Source organism: Leuciscus leuciscus, assembly GCF_965113295.1.
Source record: "Leuciscus leuciscus genome assembly, chromosome: 12".
NCBI classification, from domain to species: Eukaryota; Metazoa; Chordata; class Actinopteri; order Cypriniformes; family Leuciscidae; genus Leuciscus; species Leuciscus leuciscus.
The window spans coordinates 20,055,892-20,067,911 of NC_138736.1; the positions used below are offsets into that span (position 1 = coordinate 20,055,892).

The following is a 12,020-nucleotide window of genomic DNA, read 5'->3' on the forward strand; positions in this document are numbered from 1 at the left end:
CAGGATTAGGCCTTAGTTCAATTAGGAGAGAGAGTATAGAGATATACACCATGTGTCACTTTTGATTGATTTATGACCCCTAAGCCCCGCCCCTTTTTGACGTGGGAATATTCCCACGCTAGCTCCTCCCACTTATGGGCTGTATGTACACCGTGGGAAATTTGGACTTATGGCACGCCTCCTTATGGGTTGAACATCTGAAGCGTGGGAAAATTTCCCATGCTCAGTAGTTCTAAACGGTGTTAAAACTTTTTAAGAAATGTACAATAAAGACATAGTCAGAGTGTGAGATCAGTGTTTTTATTTATTAAAGAAGACAGATATACATTCATCACTTTTAAAACATCAATGAAATAAGTTAAAATTACATTTATCTCTAAAAAGAGTTATTAAAAATGAGTGTTATTTTAAGATGTTAAGACATTTTTTAAAATGTTGATTTGTAAAACTGTTACATAAAACACAAACTAATTTAAAAAGCCTTACGTTTTTACATACCATTGTTAAAGGAGTTTAAAAGATACACTGTTAGCAATTGATGTAATTTTTACAATACATTTTACAACAACATATTGTATTCATGTTTTTATTGTAAATGCAAATGCATGATGGGAAATTTATGGACAGTCCTGTAATTTTATTGTAACTACACTGTAGAAGCATTATTTTACAGCCACCGCATAGCATTGTGGGATCGCTGCAGTTTGAATTTTGAAATTGCGCGCCCAACGGTAACAGAGAATCAAACATTTTTGGAAGAAGAACACATCTCAGGTATGAAACGTTAACATGAAATCTATTATATAAGTATGGATATATTAATACCGTTGATATGAGTGAGTGCTGCTGATTGTTTCGTTTGGTATATTTCAGTGACATTAGCTTCAGTGACGTTCGCCCCGAGTCGACTAAAAAAAACAACCTGAACTGACCGCGGTGAAGTGGCGTCTTCTTACTCAATCCATACGGAAAAGGAACCACATGCAGGTGTAAAGGTACGAGATATTCACAATTTTTCGTTTGGTATATTTCAGTGACATTAGCTAGACACGTTAGATCCCTGTTAGCTCAACTCGCCCCGACTCGACTCGCTCACTCCCGGTATAACGTAAACAACCTGAACTGACCCCGGTGAAGTGGCGGTGTCTTGCTCAATCCATAAGGAAAAAAGTAAGTTAGCTGCTACCACAACAGCTACAAGACACTAGATATACACGATGGAAAAACAAACATGGTGAGTAGAATCGAGTCAAGCTGAGCTTGTAACGTTACGTTAATGGAAAACCACCACAATGACGATAGCTCAAATAACGTTAGCCCAGACTGTAAAAATAAGCATTAACGTTAGCCCGGTAAGCTTCCTTAGCTCAGGTTATTATTGCATTGATAACACGTGCTACCGGACAGGCTGTTGTAACGTTATTAGGACTTCTGTTTTGCTGTCTTGTAATCGGGGGTCTTGAAGTCGTCGTGGTTTGCACACTAGCATAAACGTAGCTTGTAGATTTTACGGTCACTGAATAACGTTACTTAACGTTACAGAATTAAATGAAGATACCAGGATTTTAATTTAATTAATATTTCAAATAACGGGATTGAAATATGGGATTTAATTAAATGACAATGTTGGTATCTTCATTTAATTCTGTAAGTTAGCTATAACGTTAACTGTGATAAAAGCTGAATATAGCATCTGGTATATTCAGATTTTATAACTTTACTTTGTGCTTGGCCAACCAGGGTGAAAGAGCAGTCATGTAAGCTGTCTTCATCTAAAATAAACTGCGCGTGCGCAACTTAAACCAACTAGCATCGTCATTAAATATTTTTTTCGGATCCTAAGTTCTGTTGAAAGGCTTTCACTGCTCTCTTTGTCTTCAGAGAAGGCAGCAAATTATCAGGAGTATTAAAATCAAGTTAACCATTTTGTTTGTCTCAAATTATATGTGGCTGCCTGGCAGACTGTATGGAATATTAAAATAATAATAGATTTGTAATTGGTATTTGTTGTGTAATTGGTAATACATTGGTAATGTTTAAAAATTTTATTCCCTAGCCCTCTGCCACAGCTGCTGATATCCAGAGAGAGACCCTACCAAGTACACCTTGCTTAATTGTACAAGGTATATTCTTCCCTAAATGAAAATTACCCCATGATTTACTTACCTCCAAGCCATTCTTTCAGACAAATACAATCGGAGTTATAAAAAAAAATATAAAAAAACTGACACTTCCAAGCTTTATAATGGCAGTGGATCAGTTTGAAGCTCAAAAAAGTGCATCTATCCATCATAAAAGAGCTCCACGCGGCTCTGAGGGGTTAAAATAGGCCTCCTGAAGCGAAGAGTTTGTGTAAGAAAAATATCCATATTTAACACGTCACAAAGTAAAATTCTAGCTTACGGCCATACGCAGTCTACTTGCATTCAAAGTGCAACTTACGCAACTTATGACGTCAGAATTCAGCGTAGTGCGTCATGGCGTAGTGTAAATATCAGCAGTACGTTGCATAAGTTGCGCTTTAGAGTAAAATCTGTATGTTATTGTTCTTTTGGCCGGAAGCTAGTAATTTTACTTCATGTAAGAAAAATATTAATATTTAAAACTTTACAAACTCATTGTTTTGCTTCAGAAGGCCTTTATTAACCCCTCAGAACTGTGTGAAGCACTTCTATGATGGATAGATGGACTTTTTTGAGCTTCAAACTGATGTTGCAATCCACTGCCATTATAAAGCTCGGAAGCATCAGGGTGTTTATTAATATAACTCTGATTGTAAATATATTGTGAATTTTATCCGTTTCAGGTCAGGATTTCTTTTTCAAATGGTTAAAATGTGCATTAAAAAGTTGGATGGAGACCCAGCTATTACTGATAAGTGTCTGTTCTACCTAGAGTTGGTATTCCCATGCAGGACATTTATGTGTAAACAGAAGAGTCTGACGGACAGCAGTTTAACATTACGACTTTCATTAATTAATTAAATAAAACATTTTGAAGTGTGGTTAAGGTATTTAGCAGATGCTTTTGTCCAAAGCGTCATTCGATATACAGTGCATACAATGACATTATATATTTACAAAAAACAAATGTAAAAGCCAATGTAATTCTAAATGTTAAGTTGTTAAAGGGTTAGTTCACCCAAAAATGAAAATTCTGTCAGTAATTACTCACCCTCATGTTGACGTAAGACCTTCGTTCATCTTCGGAACACAAATGTAGATATTTTTTATTAAATCTGAGAGCTGGATCACTGCTCCATAGGCTTCTAAGTGACTGAAACTTGCTGGCCCAGAAAAGTTATTAAAGAGATCGTTAATATAGTCCAAGTGACTCCAGCTGCTCAATCTTAAGTTTATAAAGCGACGAGAATACTTTTTGTGCGCAAAAAACAAACAAAAATAACAACTTTATTCCACTTTCATTTCCTTCTCTCTGAGCCTCGAGTTATTTCACGTAGTGTTTTAACGCAGCACTTCTGTGTTATACGCCACACGCATCACACACATGACCCGCGTTGGCCAATAGTGAGCCAACATGAGGGTGAGTAATTACTGACAGAATTTTTATTTTTGGGTGAACTAACCCTATTAAATAAATACATCAAAGTCATTTTCTTTTATGACAAAGTAGGAATAGGTTACTTTTGTTTTTTACACAGTATTTGTCATTATTAAACAGATATGAAAACTTAAAACTTTTTTTCCTCTCTCGGTTTTCAGAACTTTTTGTGGAATCAACTCCCAGACGGGCTGCAAAGCAGAGAAGATACGGGCTCAACGCACCTGTTTACACCCTCCTAAGAAAACAGTTTTTAATAAAAGATTAAAAAGATATCATTGTTGTGTTTTTAATTGCCTAATACGGATAATTACAGCATTGTATTGTAATATTTACAAATAACAGGATACAGTATAACATTTTAATTCTGTCCTGTGAAAATACAGGAAATTCCTGGCAACTGAGTTGCAGTAAATATACAGTAAATTGAAATAAATTACAGCATTTTACTGTAATAATGCTACTATAATCACAGTAGCACTGCTGTATAAATACATTACTTTATTGTAATCATAAACAGTAATAATCCTGTATATTACTTGCTGTAAATTTACTGCAATTAGTTGCCAGGAATTTCCTGTAAAATTACAATACATTTTTAACAGTGTATATAAGTGTTTCCTTGTGCTGGAGCAGTGTTAAAGAACGTCCATTCAGTCCGGAGATTTGTCAGGATTGACATTTTCTGAAGGTCGCAGAGAGACACACGCAAACTCCGCCCCCTATCCCACCCACAACAGGTGTGAGTGTGGGAAAAAACAACAGGGCCTTTCAGCTCCCAAATAGAAAAAGCGACCGGTCACTTCGCTGTCCGAACTTAAATGACCACTGAAAGACGGGGTAGTGAGTGGCTCAGACCACACCCCCTAATACACCCCTCTCAAAGCTGAGAGGTCAATTTCGATTTAAGGGCGTCCCTAAAAAAGACGTCACTACTGGGGGAAACCCCATCCCACAGTGACAACTAATGTTTAAAAAGGATCGCAAACTTAGAGTGAAATAATACTTGTGATTTTTTTGTTCAAAGTGCTTTTTGTAAAGCACTTTGAACATCCATATGAAATGTGTTAAATAGTCTTGCTTTTTTCCAATGTCTAAATGTCACAAAGTTATCCTATATTTTAAAGTTATCCTATATTTTAAAGTTTAGACCATAGAGTTTTTAAGGTTATACAGCACACACAAATGGGTGGCTGCATCAGGTCTGCAGTTGTGCGGACATCTTGGAAAGATTACCCGGCTATGTCAACAAAACACACGTTTTTTTCTAATTGTAGAAACCACGACACTGATTTCACGTCATGATATTGTGTTTTTCTTTTAAAAAAATAAGCGGGAAAGATGTGTTTTTTAAATCTCTCGTACAATCTTTAAAAGGAACAAACTAATTCATTCATTCGCGCACCAAACCTTTGAAGGAGGCAGAACGTCGAATCGCAAATCCTAGTCTACATTATGTCTGCAAATCATTGTGGAACAGAAGAAGCAGCTTTACCTGACCAATATTTTGATGCTGAATTAGCGGAAATTTTGAACGAGATATGTAAGTTTTTTTTCATCATAAATTATACATTATAGACCACAAAATTGAAAAGATATTTCAATAAATGCTTTTATTCGCAGATGATGCATCATTTCCAGAAGGGGTATCAGATGATTTTTTACAAGGTACGGAATATATTTTGCTATGTCTTTTTAATATTTTCTAATTATTATATTTTTTAAAGAAAAAAACAACTCATTATTTCAACAGAAATTACAGGGGACGTACCGACGCATAGCACCGCCCATCCGGAGGAGTCACCAATACACCCATTGATCGTTGTTCCAAATCCGTCCAAACAGATGTACGAAGACGTCACGCCACACACAACACCTCGACCTCATGCCTCCGGAGAGGCAGAGAGCATTGAACGCCGAGTTTCACCAGCAGCCGAAGAGAATTATTCTTTCCCTTCGAAAACCAGCAGGGCTGCTAACATCATTGCCAGTTCACAAGGCATGAAACGCCTTCGGGAAATTTATGGAGAAGAATTAATCTATCCGGAAAACGGTAAGGGAAAAAACTTTTTTTTTTGTCTAATCATGATATTTTTATTCGTTGAATTTTTAAAATAATATAATGTTGTTTTTTTAGAAGAAAACACTGAATCTGTTACATCAACAACTGGATCGAAGAAACGCTTCGAGAAATATTCGCACGAGAGTTCGATTACGGATGAAGACGGTAAGATTTCTTGTTTCATTATATTTTATCTATATTAAATAATTCATATAATTCATATAATATATTTTATGGTTTTTGCTCTAGAAATCTCAGACGAAAGAGGGGCACAGGTGTTTCTGGATTCACAAGATTTTGTTCTGAGCACCATCAATTCTGAACGGGACCCGTTCGATAGCAGTGATGATGAATGAAATGAACGAGCCTTCACACCTTTATTTAACGCGGAAGACCTGCGAGGTTTGAGTTATGCCACTTTACACATAGCCAACAAAAACTTCCAACGTGTCTTGGAAATAGCTACATCGCCTCTGACATATCATCAAACGGAGGAGATCGTCTCCGAGTCACAAAGAGAAGTTATAGCGCTACTCCACAGAATCTCAGATCAGCAAAATCTCCACACAGCAGAACTAAGACACGCTGTGGAGTTTTTCGGAAGATGCCATGACCAAACATTGGACGAAAACAGACAATTACGCATTGAGCTGGTATCACTCCAACAAGAGCTTGCGGAGGTGAGAAATGATGATTCATTACGTACAACTGTACTATCTATGATTTCTGAAAGATTGAACATTATTCAAAGACATTGGATCGGCTCATAAAATCCAAGAAGATGACTTTTACAAAATATCATCATGTGTGAGATTTTATATTTCGTTATATGCATCTGTGTTTAGTTTTAAATGATTTTCTCTGTAGTTTTTATTTTTTATTCATTTGGGACTGTTATTGTTTTTAATTCATTTAATTCATTTGAGTGAGGCTTTTATAGACTACGTGCGTGTGATTTTGTTTTACTGGTAGACTGCTTTTAATGTATACCTATTAGCAACATTGTGATCTATATTTGATGGTACGCTTCTGTTTCACACAATTTTTAAATAAAAAAAATCTAACAAAAACAAAAACATCAAAATGCTTTCAAAAAGAGCACATCCCGATTCTGAAAATGAAAATGTAACTCGCACAAGAGCAAGACGTACGACTACTGAAAATAACGACAGACTCAACTTTTTAATACGCGAACAACTACATGTGCTAAATACTACAGATCTATCCGATAGAGAGAGATTAAATAATATCTTAGTTGAACAGCGAGCCTGGTTAGATCCATTCGCGGATGGAGATGAGACCATACAGACAGGTGGTGATGGATCAGCTCAAACGAATATGGGACGTACGGAACTAAGTCAGGAGGAAATAGACAGATTAATGACCGAAGGAGGACGCGTGGCTGATTTTACAATAACACCGTGACCCCGTTTCAACGGTGTGCAATTACACAGACCGCTAGATCTCCGTGGAATAGAGGCTAGTGATTTTGCAGAGTACAATGTGCGTTTGCATAATATCTTGAACGAGGTTGTAGATTTTTCTCAACAGTTGGCAGGGCGAACAGGATATATAAACGTATCTTTAGCTGGAGATTCGCTAGCAACTTCTGTAAATGCTGTTTTAACACCGGATAATAATCATGACCCCTCAATTTTCATAAGCCAGATAGAACAAGTAACCGCGACGTATCGACTGATTCGACTTTGACATTACAAATTTCAATCGTGAGAGATAAAACAGCCGTAGCTCGTAGGAATATCACAGACATAGCAATCAGTGAGAGTATTAGTCGGAATAAAATGCACTTATTTAGTCCAGTAAACATCGGTAATGAAATGTGTTTGAGCTACTGTCTGGCACATTTTCTCAATCCAAAATTCACCGATCAGGAGCTACAAATGCCAGCGACGCAGATCCACGCACATTGTGGCTTTACAACGTATGATAAAATAGGATTTCATGATCTAAACATTTCCGAAAGAGAATTAGAAGTAAAAATTGTAGTTTTTCACAGAGACTGTTCAGGGAAACTGCAGGTGGACAAAAACACAGACGAAATTCACCCAAAGACCGTACATCTATTTAATCACGAAGGACATTACCATCTAATAAAAAATTTGAAGGGTTTTCTTGGCGCTCCATACGTCTGTCCATACTGTTTTAAAGGATATAGAGATAGGAGAACACACAATTGCAAGTTTGTTTGTAAAATATGCATGACACCCGAATGTCGCATACATCCAACCAAAAGTAGACAGTGTCCAGACTGTCTCAGATTCTGTAAAAACACCTTCTGCTACAAAACACATAAACAAGAGCGCATATCTAATGAAAAATCACAATGTGACACGATTAAATTCTGCTCAAAATGTCACACCATTTATAGATCGTCAGGTGAGGGTGAAAAACCCCACAAGTGTAAATCTGACAGGTGCATGCACTGCGATGAGGTTTTGGTAAGTGAAGGTAGTCATGAGTGCTACATCCAGCCTCTAAAACCTGAACTACATAGTGAGAAATACATCTATTATGACTTTGAGACGATGTATCAGAATGATAAACATGTGGCTAACTATGTTTGTGCCATAACACAGGGAGGAGAGACGTTTGAAGCCGGTGGAACAGATTGTGTGGGTCGTCTAATTAAACATTTTAGACGTCCAAAATATGCAGAATACACATTTATAGCACACAATTCATCCGGTTTTGATAATTATCTGATTCTAGAACACCTCACCGACGAAGGTTTAACTCCTAAAGTTATTCTGCAGGGCTGTCGAATTCTATACATGTACGATAGGGTGTTTAAACAGAGTTTTATAGACTCTTGGCAATTTATCCTGTTTAAACTCGCAAAGATACCAACAGCCTTAAATCTGAGCGCCAGTGAAAAAGGTTTCTTTCCACATCGTTTCAATAAACCAGAAAATGCGGGATATATCGGACCATATCCTGCAAAAGAGTTTTACGGATATGATTCGATGCGTACAGAGGAGCGCGCACAGTTTGATGAGTGGTACGCAGGTGTGGCGAGTGACGTATTTAACTTCAAAAAGGAGCTCGCATTTTACTGTCGCAACGACGTTGTTATTCTGCGAGAAGCGTGCATACGTTACAGAACCGAATTCCTTGCCATTACAAACATTGATCCTTTTAAATCAATAACACTGGCAGGAACATGTATGAAAACGTTCAAAACCAATTTTCTTCCTCGCGACACACTGGCTCTAACACACAGCCACGCCTACATAAATCAGTATAAAACGTTCTCAAACGTATCCATACAGTGGCTAGAGTTTATTCAAACGAGTCAAAACATTAATATAGAACATGCCTTAAATCACGGAGAGCGTGCCATTGGACCGTTCCACATTGATGGATTTTATGAATCTGATTGTGGGGTAAAAACTGCTTACGAATTCTTGGGCTGTTTTTTCCACGGGCATAACTGCCGTTTTAAACCGGATGAAATTAATCCTTTATCAAAAGTGTCTTTTGGCACTCTTAGGAGGCAAACGGATGCAGAACTAGAATCACTCCGTAAAGTTTATGGCCTGCGTGTTATCTCTATTTGGGATTGTGAGTGGGAGGGGTTAAAACAAACAGATCCTGATGTCATACAGTTTATGGAGTCTTACGCAGCACCAGAGAGACTAAATCCTCGTGACGCAATTTACGGAGGAAGAACAAATGCGTACAAGCTGTATCACAAAACAGATGATGATGAGAGAATCGACTACTTCGACTTTACATCATTGTATCCGTATGTACAATCGAGCAAAACATATCCTGTCGGTCATCCTAAAGTCATTTTTCGTAAAAGCCATAGTTCACCCCCCACGAGGATTGTATCACCCTGTTCTGCCTTACAGATGTGCTGGCAAATTAATGTTCCCTCTATGCAGAACGTGTGCAGAAAATCAGATTCAAGAGACACAATGCTGCCACACAGAGGCTGAGAGATGTATTACAGGCACATGGGTAAGCGTCGAGCTCCAGAAGGCTGTTCAACACGGCTACCGTATAATAAAAATACAAGAGGTCTGGCATTTTTCACACACGTCTGACACCTTATTAACCGGCTATGTCAAGACATTTCTAAAATTCAAACAGGAATCCTCAGGATTCCCTTCACATGTTGTGACAGAGGCAGACAAACAATCTTACCTGGATGAATATCTCGAGAAAGAGGGCGTTCAGCTAGACGTCTCTAAAATAATAAAAAATCCAGCAAAAAGATCCATAAGCAAATTGATTCTGAATACATTGTGAATGCTTCTCCCTGCGCACGCATCTGCCAACCACAGAGCTACTGACAGACCCGGAAGAGTTCACACAGCGTATCTTTAGCCACGCCCACGTAATACGTCATTTCTCTTTTGTATCTGATACGGTGGCCTTGATTCAATGCTCCTGCTCCCACGCACGACGTGAATGTTTTCGTGGGCGCTTACACGACTTGTTACGCTCGACTCGAGCTATATAATCTTTTGGACAAGTTAGACAGACGCGCGATTTATTCAGACACGGATAGTGCAATTTTTGTATCAAAAAAAGGTGATTGGATTCCTGAAATAGGACCTTATCTCGGTCAGCTCACAAATGAGCTAGATCCAAATGACAGCATTTTGGAATACTGCTCCTCGGGTCCTAAGTCGTATGCATTGAAAACATTAAAAGGCCATACGTGTCTCAAAGCGAAGGGTATTACACTCAATGCAGAGAATGCACAAATAGTCACATTGCAGAGCCTGATCGGTCTTGTGCGAGGCTATGTCGAAAGAGGTGTCAAATTACACCTGTCAGCAAAAACAGACACCATCACACGAAATAAGAGGGGGTTCACATTACACAATAGATCAGATGTGAATAAATTTTCCGTAGTGTACAATAAGAGAGTTCTTCTACCAGATTACACAACTCTGCCTTACGGATTCTAGGCCAATTTTTTGTTAAATGTGTGAAACAGATGTTTTTGACTGCAGAATGATCCACCCATTCTCGGCCGTCGTCGCCGGTCCTAGTAATAGTGGGAAGACTTTTTTTGTGAAGACTCTAATGTATAATTCAGAGAAAATGTGTTCTGTAAAGTTTGACAATTTTGTCTATGTGTATACATCCTGGCAAACAATGTATGATCAAATGTTACATGCTTTTGATATTAAATTCATTGAAGGCTTACCAAAGAAATTGGATGACGATTCATTATTCCCTCCTGGTAAACGATCGCTCCTTATCATGGATGATGTTATGAGTCAAGCTGCTTCTAACGGTGAAGTCGAAAAGGTCTTTACGCAGCTCGTACATCACAAAAACATGAGCTGTTTGCTACTGATACAGAATCTGTTTTTCCAGGGGAAATCTACTCGTACTATAAGCCTTAATACAAATTATTTAATTATATTTAAAAATCCTCGAGATAAGCAACAGATAGGCATTTTGGGTCGTCAAATGTTTCCAGGTAATACAAAAAATTTTATCGAAGCGTACCAGGATGCAACCGAACGGCCTTACAGCTACTTGTTAATAGATTATAAGCCACAAACCCCTGAAAGATTCCGCCTCAGAACGGATTTACTGTCAGACTATCCGGTGGTGTACGTCCAAAAGTAACAATGAGCACGAGACTTTCCAGAAATCTCTACCTCTTAAAGTTATTATACAAGAGCTCACCCAAGCAGCGACGTGTTATTCTGCATTCAGCCCCTGATGAGTTAATATTAGCTCTATGTGAACTGGCTCTCAATATTCTTTATAGCAAGGTCCCTCTAACTGCGAAACAGCACGAGACTTTAAAAAGAAGGAAAAAGGACATAAAGTACGTTGCAAATAAAAATATTAATATCACCAGGAAGAGACGTATGATTAATCAAAAGGGAGGTTTTCTGCTTCCTCTACTCAGCGTAGCACTCCCCTTCATAACTAGTCTAATAGCTAGAAACTGAATCTGAAGAGAAAAAATGCAACATGCCGAGAAATTGTATCTAGTGCCAAAACAACAGCTGGATAGACTAAGAACTGCACCGCCTCGTGAGAATATCCATATGGTTGTGGAGAATGACTTGGATTCATCTATTAGAGATATACTAGGCATGATTTGAACACTTACGAAAAATCCAAGCTCTACACTAATGTTTTACAACGATTCTTAAACGTGGTAAAACACAGTGATATGGAAAGTAACACTCTAACTCTTACATTACCGGAACATGAGACACCTCCCCCTCCCACACCCCCGATGTTAGGAATGATGACGTCAGTGATGACCCAATCTTCTCAGAAGTTTTAAACAACGTTCCTCAGAGAAGCTTAAAAAAATTAAAATATATTATGGATAAAATGTCCAAAGCCAAACACTTGTCTTCATGGACAGTTGATGGACAATTTGTTTATA

General features: G+C 38.0%; 1 long non-coding RNA gene across 1 annotated transcript; it reads left to right on the forward strand.

The window, feature by feature from the left end:
* The first annotated feature begins 784 nt into the window (after window positions 1–784).
* On the forward strand, window positions 785–2,123 carry LOC309511602. Its single transcript, XR_014210713.1, has 3 exons — window positions 785–995; window positions 1,068–1,170; window positions 2,057–2,123. It is a non-coding gene; the product is annotated as an uncharacterized lncRNA (long non-coding RNA).
* Window positions 2,124–12,020: the final 9,897 nt, after the last annotated feature.